The sequence below is a fragment of the Mixophyes fleayi genome, chromosome 1 (assembly GCF_038048845.1).
Source record: "Mixophyes fleayi isolate aMixFle1 chromosome 1, aMixFle1.hap1, whole genome shotgun sequence".
Taxonomy (NCBI): Eukaryota; Metazoa; Chordata; class Amphibia; order Anura; family Limnodynastidae; genus Mixophyes; species Mixophyes fleayi.
In genome coordinates this window covers 342,642,180-342,667,123 of record NC_134402.1, presented here as the reverse complement: position 1 = coordinate 342,667,123, position 24,944 = coordinate 342,642,180, and the positions used below count along the sequence as shown (strand labels likewise).

Below are 24,944 nucleotides of genomic sequence, written 5' to 3'. Positions count from 1 at the left end.
AACACAGTAATAAAACAATACTGAGTAATACAGACAGACAGATAGGTAAGAAGGCTCTACTCGCAAACTTACAATCTATGGGACAATGGGAGTTGAAAGATGACTTTAAGTGCAACATATTACTCATTGGTCCAGCCAGATTGCAAAGGTAAAAAATGCTTATTGGGCAATATAATCCAGTCACACAGCAGTGTTGGTCAGGAGGTCATACAGTTGTTTTTTGTGAGCTGTGTAAAGGGTCATAATAAGGTACCATAAGGAAGTTAAAAAGTTGGTTGAGGAATATTATAAGCTTGCCTGAAGAGGTGGGTTTTCAGAGAACGCTTAAAAGTTTGTAGACCAGAAGAAAGTCTTATTGTGTGGGAGGGAATTCCACAGTGTCACGGGCACTAGGAGTCTTTACCCAGGGATCACCAGATGGTAGGCTTACCAGAGCAATGTAGATGGTAATAGGGTACTCTGGTAGCTGGGTGATCACGGAACATGAAATGATGGCCGATGAGATGCTCAGGAAAGTCTATGACTAGCAACACTGGTAATAATGAGGTAATGATACACAAGGAACTGTATGGACAAGGACACGTGAAGGTAGTCAGTGGTCTGCGATAGCAAGTTGTACCACTGCTATAGTGAGGAGGAATGTCCAACAGAAACAAGGAGGTGATGAGAGTCAGCGGTCTGCGGGTAGCAAGTTGTACCGCTGTCTGAGTGAAGGAATGGAATCCAAGTGGAGGTATCCAGGTAGTCAGTGGTCTGCGGTAGCAAGTTGTACCACTGCTATGTGAGAGGATAATGGAACAGGTGATACCGGAAACAGGGATCAGTGGTCTGACATCAGCAAGTTGTACCACTGCATATATATGTGAGGAGGTGCACGGGGGAAGACTGCAACACAGGATATACACAGGCACCTTATACACGATCCACAGTAATATGCACAATATAGGTATATATATATGTAAATGACTGATCAGGTCTGCAATCTAGAAAGTCTCTTGAAGTAGTCCAGCACAATGATAACACAGTCAATGATGGCAATAGACTCAGCGGATAGCAGACTCCAGAGAGAACCAAACACAGTCCAGCAAGATATGCAATACACAGCACAGTCAATGAGAAGTATGCATACCGTGGTTCAGCAGTAGCAGTCAGATGGGATTGCAGCGGTACCTGAGCGGCTGGAGGCCGACTGGATAGGAAGTCCCTGGATAGGAGAAGCAGCGGTCTAGCAGGTGCAGCGCACAGGTGAGTAGACCGACAGGGACACGAATCCACAGGAGTCAGCAACACGTGGAACTGGACTCATAGGAAACCCAGGAGAATGGAGATGATCCAGCAGAGGGTAGTAGAAGAGATACAAATCCAATGCTGACAGGAGGGTAGAGGCCAGTGGAACACGTGAAGGCGTGGAGAGTGGATCAGCAGGAGATGGACGATAGCGCTGACCACAGCGGCAGGACTCAGCGGCACACGGAGGTAACCAGTAGCAACCACAGGAACCAACAGCGATGGGAAACAGGAGTGCAGCGCAGGGCCGGAGCTGTAGATCACGAAGTGTAGCAGATGGTAATGAAAAGCGGCAGTCTCGAGGAAGTCACAGCAAAGATGAGATGAGAGTGTAGTGCACGGAGGCAGCGGATAGTAATCAGCTGGCAGTCACGATGTTGAACACAGGCGAGTTGCAGGCAGGAGACTGTAGTGCACAGAGGCAGCGGATAGTAGTCAGCTGGCAGTCACGATGTTGAACACAGGCGAGTTGCAAGCAGGAGACTGTAGTGCACAGAGGCAGCGGATAGTAGTCAGCTGGCAGTCACGATGTTGAACACAGGCGAGTTGCAAGCAGGAGACTGTAGTGCACAGAGGCAGCGGATAGAAATCAGCAAACAGACTTGATGAGAAGCAGGTGAGTGAGGTAAAAGCTGGAGTGCACGGAGGCAGCGGATAGCAATGAGCAAACAGTCACATTGATATAAAATAACGTTGAAGTGGTGTAGAAGACTGTAGTGCACGGAGGCAGCGGATAGGAATCAGCAAACAGTCATGATGATAAAGTTGATGGTAGAAGTGGTATGGAACCACAGTAGTAGAAGTGGTTTGGAAACCACAGGAATCAGCAGCACTGAATACACAAGTAATACAGGAACACCTTCAGAGACTCATGAGGAATGAGACTCCAAGATCAGGCAACGTGGTAGTGACCACAGGTGCTTAATATAGGGAGGTTGCCTGATCTGCCAATTAAGTTAAAGGGGTATACACTGAAGTATAGAAAAGGGCTGCGCATGCGCAGACCCTCAGGATGGTGGACGGCCACGGTTCCTAAATGTCCGGGAAGAGGCACTCACGGTCCGGTGAGTGACACACAGAGTGGGTGCAGCCGGAAAAAGTCCTGTAACTTGGAAAGTAAGCAGATAATGAGAGTAAAAGAGAGACGCAGATCTTGTGCAGAACGGAGGTGTCGAGTTGGGAGATATTTCGAGACAAGTGAGGAGATGTATGTTGGTGCAGTTTTATTGATGGCTTTATATGTTAGTAGAAGTATTTTAGATTTGATTCAGCAATAGACAGGCAACCAATATAGAGACTGACAAAACATCCCAACAATGGAAGAACCATTTGCAAGGAAAATCAATCTAGCAGTTGCGTGCAAAATAGATTGTATGGGTGGGAGTTTAATACGGGAGATGATGAGTGCATGAATTAAAGTGTTTGCAGTGTGTTGTGTGAGTTATGCCTGTATTTTGGAAACGTTTTTAGCTGGATGAAGATATGGATTGGATGTAAGTAACAAAAGATAGTTTTGAGTCAAGGATCATTCCAGCGAGCTTGTGGGGTGGGATTTTTTGTCATGATGTCAAAAATATATCAGGTAAGTAACCTCTGTTGGCTGGTGAATATTATTAGATCTGTTTTTGCAAGATTAAGTTTGAGTTGGCGAGAGGACATCCAAGAAGGGATGACAGAACATGGGATAATACAGAGGGCGAGAGATCAGGAGAGGATAGTTAAATTTGGGTATCATCCGAGAGGATACTGAAATAAAAAGGAGCTTATTCGTTTCCCAAGAGTAGTGGTATAGATAGATAAGAATAGAGGACCTAGGCCTGAGCCTTGTGGTACTCCAACTGATAAAGGATACCGTAGAGGAGATGGGTCCAGAGAAACGAACACATTTTTGCTTTTTCACAATAGGAGTAATCACTGCGTGCTTGAATAATGACACCATAAATTTGTAGTACACCAAAAATACACATGTAACATTGCGGTACCAATTCAGAAATGCGATAAACTCTGCACTCTACATTTGTAATAGAGTGGACTGTATGCAGTACACACATGTACGTTCAGGGTTCATTTAGGTCTAAGTGTATCTGACATACACCTACTGTAAACATGGCACATATGCTATTAATGAAGAGCTGGGCACATATGCTATTAATGAAGAGCATGGCACATAAGCTATTAATGGAAAGCATGGCACATAAGCTATTAATGAAGAGCATGGCACATATGCTATTAATGAAGAGCTGGGCACATAAGCTATTAATGAAGAGCATGGCACATATGCTAGTAATGAAGAGCATGGCACATTTGCTATTAATGAAGAGCTGGGCACATAAGCTATTAATGAAGAGCATGGCACATATGCTAGTAATGAAGAGCATGGCACATATGCTATTAATGAAGAGCTGGGCACATAAGCTATTAATGAAGAGCATGGCACATATGCTAGTAATGAAGAGCATGGCACATATGCTATTAATGAAGAGCTGGGCACATAAGCTATTAATGAAGAGCATGGCACATCTTTTGAGCTCAGCATATGGATGTAAATATGCTGTTTTTATACTCTGCGTAAACTTGACACATATGTTACTAATGCAGAGCCAGGCGCTTTTAGAGGTACACCAGAGTCAGCATTTGGGTGTTAATATGCTATTTTTCCATACATTTTGTTAGCCTAAATTACACCACATATGCATCTGGCTGAAAAATGTAAAACTATGTAGTAATTCATATTTTCAGGCTCTGAAAGACATTGATTGAATATGTTAAACCATAAACCTCTGCTGGTGCCCTGTGGTCTCAGCATTATTTCATTGAAATGACTTGACATTTCCAGCTGTCACACAGCTTGATATTCGGAAGCTCACTGTTGTTAAACTGCAAACTACTTGTCCTAAATATACTTTAAGGAGCAAACAAATAGGGATAACAGCAGGTTTTCAGTGTGCACTGACAACTTCATTTTACAATATTAAGCTCTCCCTAAAGGGCATAACTTGGGACTAAAGGACCCATTGCACCATTTTGAAGTACACATAATCTCAACACTGCTTGGTGAGGTGAGATGTGAACAGACAAGTTTACCAGTGAATAAGGATAATGGTAAATTGGTGCTTTGTGCAGCCGTGTCTATTTGCCTAGGCAACTCTGTACTTAATCTGTGTTTTCCTGTACATAGCAGGCAATGTAAGCTCCAAGTTCCTGACACATGATCACTGAATGATTCTTTTATTTTAAATTGAACAATAAAGCAGGATATCAACAACATTCCTATGTTATTATAATGTAAACATGCATTTGTCTACCATTTAAAATATACATTTCACTCTAAACTGAAATTTCAGTTTTAGATGGTGTTCCATAACTATACATTATCGCAGAAAATTGCATACATGAGGTCCAGCATACTCAGGTCCAACGAGGCTCTAATTGTTTTCAATCAACAGCAAGTTGTCTATATGAAAAAGCCCAGGAATAAGGAGAATATCACCAGTTTGTAGAATATATAGTGGGGCATGCCATACACCAGGTAAGTAATGTTCTGTAACATTGTATAGCTCATGGAACACCCACAACATAATATCCTGTTTTTGAGAACAATTTAACCTTTGAACAATTTGATATAAATTGAGGTCGAGGGGGGCAATCAATTATACTGATCTGCTTTCCTAACCGCTTATCCTATTTTACTCCTCTCAATCTGTCTCTCAACTGCCTACCTATCATGAACAAGACAAAATTCTAGTTCTATCCTACAAAGCCCTTAGTGATATCACACTTCTTAGGTCTCGTCTCGCCTCCCCTCGAGTACTCCCAAAACATAACCTATTAGTACCCACTTCCCTTTACACCTCTGATCACCTTTTCTTATTCTTACTCTGGTGATTCTCTCGTGCTGCACCTATTCTCTAGAAGTCTCTTCCCCATGCCACCAGAGTTTCACTCCAGGCTATTAAATACTCCTTAAAATCTGAGCTCATCAACAAGCATATAATGTGACCCCAGAATAAATAACCATATTTATTCACAATCTGCTTTAAAATGTAGTTTTACTGGCCTGGAGTGCAGTATTCTCCTGATCTAGTAAGTTCCCAGAAATCTGCAACAGTTCTGCTCTGTGCTACTACTGCTTGCCTGATCTGAAATGTAAATGTAAAATTCACAGGAAAGAGGCATAAATAACACAGTTGAGTAGTACTGAATTATTGGAGGATTCATGGGACCCACAAAATAGGAAAATGCACGCACCAGGTAAGTAAAACTATTTTATCTCAATATCGTGAACTCAACTCAAATCAATTTTTAAGTTGTACTAAAAATACATTTATTGTACTTTTTCTTATTAGGACAAAATTGCTTATCTTTTCTATCATTATATATTTTGTGACAAAAGTTGGCCACAGACACTATGAAATAGCAGCTTGTATACGGCCAAAAAGAACCAGTTAATGGTGAAGCTGACACATCTGTGGAACAAGGAGGTAGATTTTAATACACTGTAATAAAAATACAGTTTGGTGAGTAGTCAATCTTATCAAAAGCTAGAAAGTGTTCTTATTATTATTAATAATATTTATTATTCTTAATATTATTGTTTGTTCAATATCAGGCAATTGGTTTAATATTTCAGAGTGTGTTGTTGCAAAACAACTGTTAAATATATATTTGAGTAGGATTCTTATAACACATGGCAGGAAATGTGGATAGTTTATGTCTGTTATCGGCTTGTGTGTGTGATCCTCTTTGAACTGCACTAAAAAGCTGCAACAAAACCAGAAGTGATCCAGCTATATGACCTGATGACGAATGCCCGGATCTCACCTGTGTTGCCAAACTAAAAACTTATCCAGATGCTCGACTCCAGTCCAGCTGCAGGATCAGCCTGTGTGTGGCCACCATAACATTATTGCCTAAGTGTTTATTTGAAAACAACTTTGATAACCACTTCAACTACTTGTTTCTAATCATACCATGGGTGTGCAAACATTGCAATTCAGCAACTACTAAATAAATACATATTCTAAAAGGTTAAGTTTACACACTACATTTTGCAAATGCATATTATAAAACATGTTTAAGTTCATTTAAACAACCAAGTTCAGTAAACACATCAATATGGTATTGGGCACCAAGTTCCATCTAGACAGCTCTGTAAATAACATAGTTATAAACACCAGTAGCAAAATATGCATTCAAATTATGTTACGTTGGTATCTATATACTAATGCAATTCCTAAATCAAATCGTATTACGTATATGTTAACACTGACTTAAGAATTATTCTCCAAAAAGTATTGGTATATATATATATATATATAAAGAGAGAGAGAGAGAGAGAGACAGATATAAAGATATATTGGGGTATATTTAAGAAATAACGGTAGTGCACTATCGTGCACTTACCGTGTAAATTAGTCCACAATGTCTCTTACTTAAATTTATTAAAGGTGCATCGCAGCAGATATCATTGATATCTGCTGCTTTGCACTCCTGATCGTTTTTGCGAGCAGTCACCATACAACAGTATGGTGACTGCTTTGGCCGCAATTTAACAAGTCCCGAAAAAAATCTTTTTTTCAAGAACTGTTGTGTTACTGAAGCTGGCGTACATCATCCGAAATCTTGCTTAAACTTGTGTTCTTCGTTATGTCCAGCTCTGCTCCGGAGAGCAGAGCTGGACAGCGCATGCGCATGGAGTGATCTTGTGATCCCTCCCTGTTACAACCTCAAGCTCTCAGGACGGCACATGCGCAGTAGCATGAAGAACTGAAAGCACGCTGAAAAGGAGGAGATCGAGAGACAGCGCGACCGAAGAGGCAGTGGTGAGTATGGTTTTTTTTAACACAGAAACAGCAGTTTTTCGGTACTGCGGTTTCTGTGATCCATTTTTCATAAATTTGAGAAATACATCAATCCTTATCCATGCGATAAGGATTGATAAGTATTTCTAATTTTTCCCGATACATGATAAATGTGCCCCATTGTGACAAAGGGAGAGGAAGAACTCCTCTATAACGGCCAGGAGGTTAGGGCTGTGGGAGGAGTGTAAAGTATAAAAATCTGAGTTCATTATGTGTTTTGACCAATGCCGCATAAGTTGGCCAGTATGTAGGGGGAAGGTCTTTGTTACTTTAGCATTAGGGTCACAAGAAAGAGTGTGGAACTTTGTTATGAGTTACTTTGCCATCCTGACAAATAAAGTAAAATACAAAGCAAGAAGTTGTTTGTAAATGCATAAACCGAAGAGTGCCCGTGTCACAATATATATACACATGTATATGTCACAAATTGAAATCCTGGAGAAGTTATGTTATGAAAGTTCCCATCTCATAGCACAATTTATATTAAGGGCACTATAAAACTGAATAATGTAATTATGCTTTCATATTGTTGATTGTTTATAATAAACACACATTGACAATTAATTTGCCCCTCCAAGCTCTCATATAAATTCACATTTCCCTGTGTTTTACTACTTTCCCATCTAAATAATCAGCCATTTTGGCATTGCCATTGTAGCACTAGTACTGTGGACCTGGAAGCCCATGGATTTCCTTTCTTGGATATGACTCTAGTCACTAATGTAACATACCATGAAGTGAGTGCATATACACTTTTCACCAGGAATTTCACTGGTTCTGAGCTACTTTAAAGTGATTAATATAGGTAGTAATGAAAGTTATTGTGAAGTGTGGATAGTTGGCAACATTTTAAATGTATCATTGGTGTCCTGAACGTGCCACGCATACGCAGTTGAAAGGAACAGTTGGTGACAGTGGACTACATCTCCAAACACACTTAGAAGTGTGTGCTGGCGCTCAGAGTCACACAGAGGCGGAGCAGAGTGGGAATGTGAGCAAAGGATGCTGGGAAGAAGAAAGGGGGGAGAGATCAGTGAGATAAGTAGCCACCAGTTGCTATTGTCATATACTTGCAAGGACTGAGACTTTTGTTCTTAGTTAGACAGGGAACTAGTGGGAAGATTTGAAAATATAATTGTAAAAACCCTTTTGCAGGACTGTTTTAGCTCCAAGTGTATTGCAGGGAGAGATAGTTAGAGTATTTGGGACTGAGATACAAAGGATAAAGTGTGCATAAATCAGAAAAGAAAAGTATTTTCCGTGAAGAGTATTACAAGTGTGAATTGTGGCGCAGTTTGCATAAAGCTAAAGCTTGTAGATAAGTGGGCCAGAGGTACCTCTTAATGTGATGAAGGATAGAAAGTGGAATACGTACATATTGGGTTAAAGTAATCCTTTACATTTGTTGCTATCTTATACTATTGCTCTGTAAAGCCTTGTCTGAGGTTTAAAGTGTTTTCACTGTTATGTATCTACCACTAGAATAATCTTTTTCTGTAGCAAAATATATGTTTGATAACAAAACAAAACAAAACTTTATTAATCCATGCCTCAGCAAATAAATGTGCTGATGTGGCTTCTAAAGACCAGTCTGGCGTGTTGAAGTTTAATTTGTGTGTCTAAGGTCTCCCACTGGTGTTGCAGAATCCCTGAACATTACCCAACGAAGATACTACTGAATCCTAACTAAGGTGGAGGCACTGTCCAGAAGATGTTAAGGTAAAGATAGATGTTTAGTAAAAGTTAATTACAAACACTGCTTCCCAGAAACACACTAGGAAAAAAGGTGTTACATGAAATAGTTCCAGGGACTCTTTGCTGCTGAGCAGGTGATCTAATTAGATCACGGTGGGCCTTAAGCTGGGTACACACTACAGTGTTTTCGTCCAATAATCGGCTGAAACAGCCGACATACGACCGCTCGTTCAAAAGTCGGGTCAGTGTGTACACTTACACGATGGTCGAAAGTCTGCCCAAATGGACGATTGTCGCCTTATTTGGTTGGTCGTACCGTTTAATATTTTCGTTCCAATCTCGTTTCCGCTGTGTAGTGTGTATAGACTTCCGACAGATCCACGACAATCCTCCGATACTTCCTCGACCTGGGGGGCGTGTGTATGTAAATTTTTATGTCAATCACAGTCCCACGTGGTGTGTAATCCGCACATCCCTGTGTTTTGTATTGATGTGTATTGCACCTGTCTGGCTGTAGACCGTTACACGTGTAGAAATCACGTGGGTTATTACCCTTTGGATGTATGTTGCCAATTATTTCTCATTTTACCTTTATAAAGTTTCAAGACTATGAAAGTTATGAAAGTTATAACACCATAATAACCTTTATTACATAATGAATATGCCCGAATATGTCTGAAATACTCTAAATAAACCACAGTGTAAGCGCAAAACTTTTATTGCTGGTAAAAACAATAGCAATGTTCAACTTCTCTAGTACAATATGAAAAGTGAAAAAAAAGTAGCATTACAGTGAAATGGTGGTACTGGTTGGTGGCACAACAGTTGCAAACAGCATATACATATCATGGAAAGTATTATCAAGGATTTTGATGTTTTCTCTTAATGTTCGCAATATTGTCTTTCATTTTTTTCAAATGATCGTAGAGCTCAGCGACATTTTTTCCCTCTTCCGAACTTTCGTCTGATATGACGATGGAATCTATAAAACAAGAAAATACAAAGGTTTTACCATTTCGCTTCTATCTTTGTACTAAAGTTAATACAAGTTTTATTCCAACACCTGACATGTGCTCACCTTGCACACTGCTCGAGATCACTTTGTGTTGTGGTCCCTCGGACACATTTATTTTTTCTCGTTTTATCACAGGTGTAATTACATCAGTGGTATCTACAGTGGCCTTGTCACCGTTAATTCTTGCTTCTGACAAAACAATAATCATACATTTGCATTGGTTCATGTGACAGTAGAATGAAATACATAAAGTCCTTCATACAGGTACATTACACGACTACACGGGCTACTCACTTTTTTTTATGTTTTTACGGATTCGCTCCAGTCTCCAAGCTTCTTTATTTTTAAGGTCCGACCACCTCTTCTGGACTTGGAATTTATTTCTTTTCTTTCAGTAATCGCAGTAGTTTTTGCATTATCAATTCCTTTCTATTATTCACTTTTCTGTACTTTCGCTTTTGACAGTCGTAGTCGTACTGGTCCAGTACTTTGACCATCATCTCCATCTCTCTAGGGCTCATTGACTTTGCTCTTTTACCTGCAGTACATTCTTCTTGAGCATCTCCATCCCCCTCTGTAACTTTTCCTACATTTGTTGGCCCTTCCGGCACCATTTGGGCCTGCGTCTCCGTCTCCATTGCTTCTACCCCCATTAACACCTTCTCTTTATTCTCCATCTTCTCACGTTCCTCGGCGCCAGACAGGCTCCTCTATAATTTTTATACACTCTGACATGGGCGTTTGTTTAGAGAATGGAGCATTGTGGGTGAAGACTATTCGTGTATAATAACCTCGTGTATCAGTTTTTTTTCTATAACTGTAACCCGTTCATGACCATTACTTACAAAGGGATTTTACGATTCTTCGGAGCTGTACATTCGATGACATATATGGTAAGTTCTTTCTGATTGATACATACATGTGTACTTGCAGTGGTGAAATTTACAGCACGGATGGGACTTATGTTACTTTTTATTATACCTAAACAGATCATCATAATGACATATGAAAGAAATGCTGACCTAATGAAGGATTTTATTGAGACCTGCAGGGCTCACCCATGTTTGTGGAAAGCCAAATCATTCTAACAGAATGATGTGAAACATTGCGATGCAAGAGCTGGTAAAAGCATGTCTGTCATATCACCCTGGAGCAACTGTTGAATGGGCAAAAAGCAAGATCCAGAACCTTAGGACTGTGTATAAAAAAGAATTAAATACAGTTGAAGCATCCAAAAAATCAGGAGCTGCAGCTGAAGACGTGTATGTGCCAAAGCTATGGTACTTTGATATGTTACACTTTGTGAGGGACCAAGAAACACCACGTACGTCCATTAGCAGCATGCCCATAGACAGCAGTTCATCCCCAGAGGTAGAGCAAGCATATGATATACCTGCAAGCGGCACAGTAAGTACAGTACATCATTATGTTGTAATGTAACAGATTTATTAATGTTCAAACAATCAACAACACAATAACAATGCATAACATGTTTATAAATATTCATATACAATCATTTTGCCATGGCACAGCACCATCACCGTTGAAATATGAAAGGTAGGCCTCACGATTTAATTTTGCCACAGAACAACTGTTTTTAGAATGGCCACACTCTAATGGTGTTAGGCCCACTACCTCCATGTCCTCACCATTACTTTCCGCATTGACCTGAGTGGTGCGGCCACTAATGCTTTTACGCCGCAGAAAGTTATGCAGAACACAACAGGCCATAACTACTTTGTATATTTTGTCCAAACACAGGTTGATTGTAGACTGAAAAACTCTGAACCTGTTGCTTAAAATCCCAAAGGCATTTTCTACGACACGCCTAGCACGTGTCAGTCTGTAATGAAATATATGCCTTTCATGGGTTATATGTCTTTGCGGGTACGGTTTTAATACATTCCCATGCAATGCAAAGGCATCATCTGCCACAAAGACAAAATTTAATCCATATTTAGTGCTGCTCCGCAATGGAAGGTTTAGGGCATTGTTTTTTAGTTTGTTATGGAAGGCACTATGCTCCAATGCACCACCATCTGAGACTCTTCCATTTATCCCAATGTCCACAAATAGGAATTCATAGTTCGCATCCACGATGGCCATTAAAATAATGCTGAAAAACCCTTTGTAGTTGTAGTAGAAAGATCCACTGTTTGATGGTGGCATGATTCGGACATGTTTGCCATCAATAGCACCACCGCAATTTGGGAAATTCCATAGTCTCTCAAAGTCTTCCGCTATCACTTTCCAGTCTGCTTCGCTCGATGGGAACTGAAACATAAAGATGTGTACATAGTTAACATTTGAACATGCATGCAATTGCCTCCCCTCATTCGTTTACTCTTTTTCAGCCTGCACTACTGTCTGATGCTCTCCTGCTAGAAGTTGAAGACCCGGATGCTACAACAATTTATCCCACTCCACGTGAAAGCAGGCTAACTGCAGACAGGCAAGATGCGACCCAAGGTGATACACCAGCAAAAATAAATCAGAAGCGAAAGAGACGCAGAATACATGAAATAGCAGAAAGTGATGCACTAGCAGAAAGGATGCTTGATTGCGCTAACAGTCTGCTAACACCAAGAAAGGAACAGGACACATTTGAGTTACTCGCATCAACATTAGCTAGCAAAATGAGAAGTAGTAGCAAGCGCATACAAACTGAAATGGAGCGGCTGCTGTGCGACGTCATGTGTAGGGCTTCCACTGAAGATTTGTGGCCGGACACATGTCTTTACTCAACTAACCATAGACACCAACAAGCATACACATTTCAGACCATGGGTGGACAAAGCGGCATGTCTCAACCTTGTATGGCATCCACGCCATTACCATCAGTAAGGATGCCACATTACGTTGGGGACACACCTGGTATTGACACAAGTGAAATTTTGCACTACCAACATTTATAAACTGTTGCGCTGGTCCTAACAATTTATTATTTGCACATTCCAAGTTAAATGTATTTTTACAACGTTAAATATGTTAATATGTAAAATGATATTTTTGCAATAAATACTGTTGCTTTTCACAAACCTTCATATACTGGTCACTGAGAACTTCAATGATAGCATCACAGGTGTCAGGTATTATCATGCCAAGAGCTTGAGGTGAAATAGCCGTGCTGTATTTCAGATCTGCCAGTGTTCTCCCTGTTGCCAAAAAACGTAGGGTTGCCACCAGTCTTTGCTCTGGCGGTATGGGTCTCCTTGAATGGGTGTTCTCCCTCTGGATGAGAGGGGTTACAAGTTGGAGCAGTTCCTGAAAAGTTGAATCATTCATACGGAGAAAATTCTTGAAATCATCGGGGTTGTTGTCCCGTATCTCCTGCAGCAGGGGCATATGGCAGAACGTGTCTCTCCTCTTGAACCACTCTTTGCTCCAACATGATCTATTCTTTCTCCTTCTTTCTCTTCGGTTCCGTACCAGCAGTCTTCTTGCCACAGTAAGCATGAGGGAAGTGCAGCTGCTTGTTCTTGTTGTACGTTTACAAATGGGAATGAATGAAGGGACAGTGTAGCCTTCTGTTTTTAAGCTGTTTTGGGAGTTAACTATAGTGCAGAGTCCGCCCCTTTATGCTAATGTCTTCGGTATCTCGTACATTTCCCCCGCAAATGTCACTGCAGTGTTTACGAAATTAAAATCATTGCTCACGACAACATGGCTGTAAAAAGTCGCTAAAGGGACGTCCGCTCTTCCCTTTATCGTTCTAAACAAGGCTAGTGTGTATGCAGTCCATGGACCGAGCGATCGGACCATCGATCGCATGTAAAATCGGTCGGCATAAAAAGTTGGTCGAAATTTCTGTAGTGTGTACCCAGCTTTAGTCTTAAGTTTACTGAATTTGATTATAAGATACTTTTTGTATCTTACATACTCATTTTCAATGAATATTAACCAGAGAATAAGGCTAGATGGTATCATCTGCATCTGACATGCAGAAAAAATTATCATAATTATTTAAAAACTAAGGGCATTTCCAGGGACAGATCTAACAACTGTGACTGTCCATTGAAATTATGGAACAAAGTGAACTATGTGGATGGATATATGCAGCTCTGTGTACATTGGGGCGTTCTACCTTTGAGACTGGTTGTAAATGTACACTGGGAACTGCACGGATAGATGTTTCCCAAATCTTATTAGCTTCAGGACATTTGATTTGGGGGCATTTTACACAAAGTTAATTACTTTTCCACCTTGCAATTGAGCAATTGAGCATGTTTGGCTGGGTAACTATCTCTTTTTTTAAGGAGATAGAGGGTATCTTAGCTCTTTTGGTTTAGTTATAGTTTAAGTTTGGTATGGATATACTTACTGAATTTAGTTGGCAGTGCTCAGAATGACAAAAAGGCTATGTAGCAACCGCTTGTATAATGTGACAGAGGCTGGAACATATTGCACACAGGCAAAGAAGCCAGACAGGACTGAGGCATGTGAAGGGTTAATTGAATAGATGGTAAACTGACAAGCAGGAGTCAAGACTACAGAATAGGTAGTCCAAAAATTCAAACCAGAACAAGGGGTCCCCCATGACAGAACATCAATAAGCATACCATCAGGACAGAGATACTACAAGTTATATCAGGTAGGACAAATGCAGGAACAACACAGGGGCAATAATCATCATCAGCTATTTATATAGCGCTACTAATTCTACAGAGAACTCACATGAGTCCCTGCCCCACTGGAGCTTACAGTCTAATTTCCCTAGCATACACACACACAAACAAAGGTCAATTTGAGAGCAGCCAATTAACCTACCAGTATGTTTTTGGATTGTGGGAGGAAACCGGAGCACCTTGAGGAAACCCACGCAAACACAGGGAGAACAACAAACTCCACACAGATAAGGCCATAGTAATGAATCAAACTCATGACCCCAGGACTGTGAGGCATAAGTGCTAACCACTAAGCCACAGTGTAATGAAGCCAGACTAGCATGATACCCAAATAACTAACGAAGAACAAAGTTCTTGCTCTCATCATGGTCTCTGACCTGCAGCAGGTGCCACTACCCTCAGGGATGTGCCTTTGGGTATCAAGACTCAGGACTTGACTGCATGAGAAACTTCTATCTATATTAGTGCAAGCAAATATGACAGAAATGGAAGACAAGAAAAGAATAACTGACAAAAGATTTAACAGGCAGACATGTGGTACACAGAAAAACAAAGAATCTGACTACACAGACAATACAACTAGGCAGAAAACAAAAACAAGATATATTAACAAGACAGATGAGGCAAACCGAGACAAAAACAGACAAGGCGATAATGAAAAGACCAAGATCAGAAGGCACAAGTCACAAATTATGGCAAGGACTAAACTTTAACTAAGGCTCAGACAAGGACACTCACAAAATGCAGTAATAGGTTGCTGGGAATTGTTTATAGCTAACCTCATTAACCCCTTAATAACTATCCACCACTTTTTATAGCAGGCAACTGCGGGCTTTAAAGCTACGTGCCGTGTTCTTATGGCACATAGGAATGGCAGCTATTTACCTGTAGACTCCAGAAACACAGTCAGCAACTGTTATTAATGCAACCATGTCCCTTTTTCGGCAGGGGTATGACCATGTCCCAATTTTAAAATATAGAATATTGGGAGGTATGGTTAAGTGTTTAAAACAGAAAACAGACACACCATAAACAAAAATACAAAGAAGAAAAGCAGAATAGGGAATCCATAGCACCTACTTCAACATCATCAAGGCTAAGAAGCACCCATTCCTAGATTCACATCCAGACAGAACTTGCCAGAGATATTGGCCCGGATTAACTAAGGCACGCAAAACAAACGCATTGTGCACTTTTTCAAAAATGCACGTAAATTGGGCATAGGCACATCTGTAATCAACAAGGAGCAAATGTAAAGATACGGCTGTTGATGAATACTGGTCTAGGGACGCTCTGCTCTAACAGACAATACACTGCAGGATATGTCCAATACATATGTGAAACATACAGTCAGAAAAGAATGCATAGAAAAAACCCAATTTAAATTAATGTCACCTGTTAAAAATATAGTCATTAATGACAAAACATTTAAAAAAAGTTAAAGTTGTTGTTTTTTTCCAATAAAATACATTAGGATATTATGAGTGGCTACTGTACATAAAATGCGTATACGTATGCATGCTAGAACATGTGTTTGCAATCAGGAGCACAGTTGCTCTTGGTTGCAAACACATGTTCTAGCATGCATATGTGATCATCATCACTAGTAGTCAACACTTGCACCAGACTTGTATTTGGTGCGAGTGATACAACAGAAAAACACCTACATTTGAGATGCCCAAAGCTTGAATCGGATATTGCCGCATGCTCTCAAGCTTGGCAAGTCATTACTGTAAACTGACTACGTGCATACGCCCATTCCCCTTCCATGAAATCATAGGCTATAGTAAAGGTCCTGTGCGCTCAAAGATGAATTGGACATTGCTGCGTTCTCTGGCGTATGGTTCGTTTCTTGACATGTGTAGAGCGGTTTTAAGCAAAATACACCACGTATCAGCATTTACTTTCCTTAATGAATCAGGCGCTTTGTGTAATGAGATTCAATCCCTGTAAGACTCTTTTACATATTCCAAAATTGTGTGAGATGTGGATTTACAATATGAGTTGGCAGTGTTAGGGCTAACAGCAAATATCATAAAGTCGTAGAACAGACAGGAGAGGTCTTCACCTATAGCAGCCGCCTTTCCCGTAGAGCTCACAGGTACTCGGATGCCCCCAGGTCTTAAACTCAGAGTAGTGCAAGTTTATAATATAACTGCAGCGTAGGGGAAGTTCTGATGGTAGAAAGTAGCCAAGTCCAAAAACGGGCCGAGGTCAAAGGGGCAAAAGGAGGCAGCGGAGTGAAGTCCAGGTAAGGGTCAGGGCCGGAAGCAAGCAGCGTAATCGGAGAACAGGCAGAGGTCAGGGTCACAAGCAATCCAACAAAGTCCAGTAAGCAAGCCAGGGGTCATACACAAAGAATCAATCCAAATAGCACAGGAGCAGAGGAAAGGAGCATGTCAGCAAACAGAGACTGAAAGCTATAGCCTGCAGTGAGGCAAAGCCCTCACTGCCTTAAATAGTGATGTGGCCCAATGAGAATGTAGGGTGCCCAGCTGCCAATAACCAGCCCAGGCGGCTATAATACAATCAGCCATAGGAGACTGCACTCATACAGACCTGCGTGTGCGCGCCTGGCTGTTTGACAGCTGGTCGAGCGCGGCGGCAGGGAGAACCAAACGTCCCGGTTGCCTGGGCAACAACCGGAGAAGTGACGTCCTGGTCGTCATGGTGATGGCCGGGACGCCCGAAGCAGACAGATGCGAGCTGCAGTGGCCAGCAGTGGAGCGGTGGAACGTGACAGGCAGGTTTATATTCCCATTTCACATCTATCATGGTGGTACCTGCAACTCTATTGAATCCAGGGGCTGTATGGTTAATTATAGCCTAGGGGATAAGCACACAGCACTGGCCCATGAGCAAGAGCCCATTCTTAAATGGTGATTTTAGGTATAGAACACAGGGGCTAAATTTAGCAAAGGCTGAAAATGCCTTTTGCTGGAAAAAACAGGTGTTTTCACCCAAAATATTCATTTGGGTCTGACCCCAGCCTGACACACCCCTGACTGAATCTAACATAGAAGTTATATTTGGACACAGAGCTGTGACTAGTGTTATTTTGCAGAATCCTTACCCTCATAAGAAAGAGATGCAATACTTCCTCATTTTGTTATTTTTATGTCTATGAACTGTGTCCCATATTTAAAACACTTAACAGATTATTGAATAATGTGGTACAAATAGCAAATATGGCAATTAGATATACGGCTAATGTGCATTTGTGCAATTTCCACAGTGTTATTAAATATATCTTTCACAACTAATTCTCATAAATGTTGCTTTAATCTGTGCAACTTCTTTAAAAACTATGGATCTGATTCATTATGGAAAGTAAAGCAAAAATGTTTGCCTTACTTTCCTTAATGAATCGGGCCATATAACTGAAAGATGACACTTTTTAATGTGAAGACTTTATTAACGTACAATGTAATGCCTTCTATATACAAATACAACATAGGATAAATGTAAGCTTATAATTTCATACTGTATATTGACCAATTGCCAGGAGCAACATCACGGTTGGCAGCATTTTACAATAATTCCCGGGCTCTAAGCACATCAGTCTCCACAGACATTTGGGGGTAAATGTATGAAGCTCCGGCTTCTTCAACACCCGCGAGTTCGGCGTCTTCAGCGCTTAAATTTAAAGCGGCGCCGCTTTAAATTTAAGCGCTGAAGACGCCGAACTCGCGGGTGTTGAAGAACCCGGAGCTTCATACATTTACCCCCAGGTGTGCTATAATTCACATCAAGGCATATTAACTGACAATGGTTATAATGTTGTTTAGTGCACATTAAATACACCTTGTGAATGTATATTAGTAAATAAACCACAATTTATTGTACAAAAGAGTACTGAAAACTAGATACATTTATGGGACAAATCTGAGACTGTCCCTGGAAAACCCTGCTGAAAGTAACAAAAAATGTAAGCACTCCTTCTGTGCCCTCCATCTGAGATGACCTAATCTCATGATCGCAGAAAAGCGTTAAGTGGTTGATATTTATATTTACCCAGTGTATGCCAAGCAGCAGCATATACTGTATTAACTTCCCAGCATCAGTGGCCCAGGATCATACAAATTTGTTTTATGTTCTGATGGGAGAATTGTCTGAAATAAACTTTACATCTTAAAAATCTGACTTCATGTTTGTAGCTCCCACTGTGGAGCCATGGGGGTCATATAATCGTTGGTCTCTGATGGAGAGACACAGAAAGAAAGCATAATATTACTAAGGGAGAGGCATGTACCTATAGACCAGTGAACTACAATCTCCCTTGTCCTTTACTTGTATGACTGCTTAGGATGTATGCTTTTTATGTGAGTAATTGGGATAAATAATCACTGTTCAATCATTGCATTAGTAGTCACTAAATAAGCTTTTTATTCATTATAGAGATATTTTCCATACAGTCTGGATATTCATGTGACTGTCATAATCAATTAGGACTTTAAGACTTTTTTTCTATGAACATGTTGGAGACTATTTACTACAGAGCCATTTTAAGATATTTTTCTTTATTTTTTTGTATCACTATTTTATTTTTCCATTAAATTATTTACTGTAAGGTGAACATTATATTTTGTTTTAAATGTACATATTACAAATAGAATTACATATATGTCCAGTAATTACATTTCATGTACAATATGTGCAGCCATTATTGCAGATAGGGACCACTGCATCTGTTTGGCTACTCACCCTTTCACACACGTATAACAACATATTTTCTGAATACCATTTTTCTAATACTAATACATGTTAGTATTAGAAACATTTAAATACTTCTTCCTTTTCCAGATTTTTTAAGTTTTTAGTATAGCACCTACATATTACATGGCACTTTACAGAGGATATTTAATCATTCACATCAGTCCCTGAACCAGTGGAGCTTACAATCCATATTCCCTGTCACACAAATAGACACACTAGGGTTAATTTAATCAGAAGCCAATTAACCTACCATGTATGCCTTTGGAGTGTTGGAGAAAACCTGAGCAAACCCACACAAACATGAGAACATGCAAAATACACACAGCTAAGGCCCTGTTCAGAAACTAACCCATGAACTAAGGACTGTGAGGGAGCAATGCTAACCACTATGCCACCGGGCCTATATGTGTATCTCACTATCTATTCATTTATACACAAATGGGAAGTTAACAGTTCAAAATCTACATTTTTTCAGTAAAGTAACAAACAAGTAATTAATGTGTCACATTCTACTTGGTGAACAAAGAGAACACCTTAACAGTTTGTGATTACCTTGTGACTTTCTGACGTCCGTATCTCCTCAGCTCTACTGCAGGGATTAACTGCTGATGAGAAAACTGTTTGAAAGTTTCACAATGCACCAGATGGGCTGGTTCAGTTGAGCAATGGGTTTTGAGTTCAGGAAATAACTGCAGTTGCAAAATGTCCTTATCTTCTTAATTAAAATCATCTCAAAGGGCATTTGGAAAGGAAATCATATTGCATACATAACTGATTTCTCCAAGACTGCAATTTTAAAGTGCTGTTATTGCTGGGAATATAATTAGGGAACAGAATGTTCACTTTCTTAATCAACCCTTTTAGTCCCCTGTCCTTGGTTGGGATACTGTAATTGAGGAAAACCTTATGTCCCGTTGGTGGAATGAATAACTCAGTCTGTTTGTGAAATAAAAACAAAAGCTCATAGTGCTTAAATTAAATGGAAAAGTTCAGATAAATTGAAATTTACATTTTTCAGGTAGTGAAAATACATCAATGTAAATCAATAACTCATTAAATCATACTTGCCAACTCTCCCTGAATGTCAGGGAGACTCCCTGAACTAGGGGTGATCTCCCTCACTCCCTGAAGAGTCTGACATTCTCCCTGATGCTGAGTCAGTACAACACGTGGTTGGCTTCGCCATCTGTGGCATGATGACACAGTTCAGAAATTGTGTCCTATGTCCATGTATTGATGCCTATGGAGGTGGCCATTTTCATGGAGACCAAGATCTAATCAAAGACTGACAGGTAAGACAACATGACTTCAGTAATGGAGGCAGAAATGTAAAAGACACTTCAGTCTCTAGAGATTCATTAGCTGCTTTTCTTTAACGCATAGGTGCCTACCCTCCCGGAATGTATGCGAGATTCCCGAAATTTCTGAGAGACCTCCCAGGATCCCGGGAGAGCAGGGCAACCTCCTGGTTCTCGCCCCCACAATAGGTAAGTGGTGGGGAAGGGGGGGGCTTCATGATGCAAATATTGCATCATCTTAGCCCCACCCTCTGCTGTAATTGGCCAAACCTGTGACAATCATTTAGGGGTAAGGCCAAAATGATGAGATTCGGCAAGCCCCGCCCCTGCACGCCCACCTCGCCTGGGATCTCCCTGAAGCCAACAAGAAAAAGTTGGCAAGCATGCATTAAATAAATGTCACATACTGAACCAGCGTCCAGCATTTCCTTCTCCTTCTTGTTATGATGCTCCACGTTCTAAACCATCGTAAGTGCGGCTCTTGCAGCTTTTTTTTTTTTAGTGGCAGACAGCATTCCCATCAGTAGGCCTGATGCAGATTAGACATGTCTGTTAGTGCTCTGAGCTATTAGACCACTAACTCCTGTGCTCCACCCCTTTGTGCTCCCAGTGATTTACTGATTTGGTACCTTGCTGTGCTCACCAGTGATTCAGACCTCAGCCTGTCACACTATGCTTCTGCTTACTGATTCAGTACCACGCTTGTTACACCAAGCGACCAAGGGGTAGATCTGAGGGCCTTGACCTGCGGATTTCCTGCAGTGAAACCCAATCTTTCTTGCGGGTGAATACTAGGGGGTCTAGACTCCAGGACTCAGTTCTGTGTTGGTTGGCAACAGGGCAGGTGTAACACGGTAAGCAGGGCTAAGCAAGGCGGAGGGGGCACCAAGCCTGAGGGGCGCTTCCCCCGCCTATCCGCCGGCCTTAAAAATAATAATAATAAAAAAAAAAATACAATCATCTGAAGTCCGGCACAGTGGCGCCCTCCTCCCTTCTCTATTTGCAATGAATGTTGGGCGTGACATAATCACGCACGTCGCGCCCGAAATTAATCGCAGACGGAGCAGTGAGAAGCGGATGAACAGGAGCCATGGCAGAAGACAGAAAAAGAAACTTGAAGAAAATAAGACAGAAGAGAACAAAGAGGGCAATTGAAAGATAAGTCAGAGAAAAAGAATGAGAAAGGGGCGCAGCTTTAAAGAAAGGGGAGACAAAAAAAGACAAGGGGCAGAAAAATAATGAAAAAGGAGCACAGCTTGAAAGAAAGGGGAGACAAAAAAAAGGCAAGGGGAGAAAAAAAAATTAAAAAGGGGCACAGCCCACCGGTTAAACCTCAAGGATCATACAAGAGTTTGTACATATGTTTTAGCTTCCAGCCTGGCTTAATGCGGATGGCCGGGGTCCTCTACTGTTATGCTTCTGTGATGTAGCTGTTATCTCGTTCCCGAGTGGCCTTTTCTGATCGAATTTCCTGTCCTGAAAATTGCTGTATTTGACCTACCTTTCCGGAATCCTTCATCTCTGACCCTACTGTACGTAATTATGCCGAAAAATAAAAAAACCCACTCTAAGAGTATCTCCCAATATTACCCTAATAAGACCTCCTCAGTCTCTGGAACAGAACAAACAGCTTCTCTTCACTCCCAAGAGGACTCGGACTCTGACGAAGATGTGTCTGCTCCAGTTACCAAAAAAGACTTTCTCTCTTTGATAAAGGAAATGAAAGAGCTTCGGTCATCAGTCCACGCTGAAGTTCAGCACGCTCTTCATAGTCTGAGGTCAGAGGTGTCCTCGCTGGGTTCTCGTACGGACCATATCGAAAGGAAAATGGATGACATCATCTCATTTCAGGAATCCACGACTGAAGACCTTTCTCAAGTCCGCCAGAAGCTCAATACTATCCACGAGCGCCAAGAAGATATGGACAATAGAGCCCGGAGAAACAACCTCCGAATTAAAGGCGTTCCAGAGTCTGTTGAACCTGTACACCTAGACCCCTACCTCCGGAAACTTTTCTCCCAGCTTGCTCCCGAAGTCTCGGAAGACCAACTCTTGCTGGATAGAGCTCACAGAGCTCTTAAACCCCGTCCACCTGACCAATCGGCACCTAGAGACGTTATCCTCCGCTTTCACTACTTTTCGACCAAAGAAGCTGTCTTACAAGCTGCTAGAAAGCTTCCTTCTTTATCTTATGAAGGGCATACCCTCCAAATTTTTCAAGACCTCTCTCCCATCACTTTATCCCGGAGGCGAGAACTCCAGCCTGTTACTTCAATCCTCAGGGAGAACAACATCAGATATCGCTGGGGGTTCCCATTTCGTCTCTATCTTTGGTACCAGAACCAACAACTATCAGCTAGAAGTTTAGGCGAGGCGCAGGACCTTCTACGAAAGATTGGCCTAAACCAAAATGCTCCTCCGGAAGCTTCTCAGGCCCCTAATGTTGCGGGACCCTCCACACCGAGAGCCCAGCGGCTTCCCCGTAGAGACTGGTCAACTTTCCCTCGCCATTCTAAGCCGCAATCTACGGACCCCTGACCAGCATTTTCTGGTTCCTGCACCTTCTTCAAAGTGCGGCCGCACTTTCCTCTACAGGATCCGATGTGGTCTTCGCAGCTGCCTGGAATAGTCCTACAACTGGACATAGACTTCAAGGCAGTCACGTCTTCAGCCGCCTTCGTCCTTCATTTCTACTGGACTGAGACTATAATGTTTCCTCCGGATACTGTAATGCCTTCCACTATCTGCTGTCTTGTTTTAGTCTGCTTCCAGAGAAGGCGGGTTGTTGCTCTTTACTTTTTCTTCTAGGTGTGATGAAGCTCTGACGATGCACAGACTACAGCTCCTGCCTTTGCCACCAATAAGTAACTGTGATGTTTTGTTTTAATTTGTTTAATTCTTTCTATGCTGTATTTACGGCTGTTATGTTGTCTATTTGAATCTCTCTATATTGCTTTTATACCGGGCCACATCCGGTGGCTCCTCATGGGGCCACTAGGATGTAGCTCTTGTTATTGAATTACTTGCTATTTCACATCATATGTTTTCTGCTGGTGAATATTTCTTTGGATGGGTCTTCCCCTTGATTTCCCATTACCCTTCTTTACCTTAGGGTTCAGTAATTCCCCCCTGCTTTCTTCTCTCCCTTCCCTCTCCTTAGGTCAAACACACTAAGTTGGTCACTCGGGATCTCCTCTTTGGTCCCCCGGCCCTCCGTTTCCTGGTTGCTCCTAGCTCACCACCCCCCTTAGAGCCTAAGGCTCTATGCTGGTCCCCTTGATGGCTTCTCCATCATGTCCTATCCCTCACCAGCACTTGCGACAAGTGGACTTTGGTCCGCTATGTCGGTCCCTTTATACCCTTAACCCCTGGTCCTCCATCCCTTCTCCTCACTGGTCGTCACCTACCAAGTCATTCCCTGTGTTTACTTCTTTCTTTCTTCTCCTCCCTGATATTTCTTCCCTCTTCTGGTTTCTAGCGCTCTCTCCATTGACCTACCTATGACCCTTAACCTTATTTCCTATAATGTCAAGGGCCTTAACTCCCCTCAGAAACGGGCTAAGCTCCATTCGTCTCTCAAGTCCCTTAAAGGAGACCTGATATTTCTACAAGAAACACATTTTGTCAACCACCTCCACCCCGAGCTTCGTTCCCAAAAATTCCCCCTGACATACCATGCCTGTGACCATAGGCAGAAAAAGCGAGGAGTAGCAATTTTGTTTGCACGCCACTTAATTTTTGAACTCCACGACTGCCATAAGGATAAAGAAGGTAGATTCCTTATTCTCATAGGCACTCTAAATAATCTCCCCTGCACTCTAGTGAATCTCTATGCACCCAACACCGGCCAGCATAAATTCTTCAAGAAATTGGGCTCTCTGTTAGCGCGTGTTCGTCAGGGTGAACTTATTGTCGCTGGTGACTTCAATGCTGTATTAGCTCCGACTATAGATCGCTCCTCGGTCTCCTCCTCTTCTCCCCCGAGGAGAGATGCTCACACCACTGCTGCCTTACAGGCTTTTCTGAAACTCCACAACTTATATGATTCATGGAAAATACTAGACCCCTTGGCCAGGTACTATACCTTCTTCTCTTCTCCCCATACCACTTACTCTAGGATTGATATGATCCTGCTCAGCCACGACCTCACTCTTAAACTTAGCTCTTCCCAGATCTTTCCTGTCACCTGGTCGGACCATGCCCCTGTTTCCGCTGTACTTACCGGCCTTGCCCACCGTCCTCCTAAAGCAACCTGGAGAATTAATGAGTCACTCCTACATGATAAACATACTATTACTCACCTTCAATCTCTTCTCTCTGAATACTTTGAGACGAACGACACCCCTGATATCTCCCCTATGACTCTTTGGGACGCCCATAAGGCGGTAATACGGGGTCATCTTATTGCTCTGGCATCTCGGACTAAGCGACTTCGCCTGGCTAAAAC

The 24,944-nt window shown here is 41.6% G+C and overlaps 1 protein-coding gene across 1 annotated transcript in view; it reads right to left on the bottom strand.

Moving 5' to 3' along the window:
* TANGO2 (transport and golgi organization 2 homolog) overlaps positions 1 to 19,808 on the bottom strand; it is a 156,817-nt gene extending 137,009 nt beyond the window's left edge. Inside the window, exon 1 of the mRNA XM_075216794.1 lies at positions 19,752 to 19,808. The gene's annotated coding sequence lies outside the window, so the exon portion shown is untranslated. The remainder of the gene's footprint in view (positions 1 to 19,751) is intronic.
* Between the last annotated feature and the right edge of the window lie 5,136 nt (positions 19,809 to 24,944).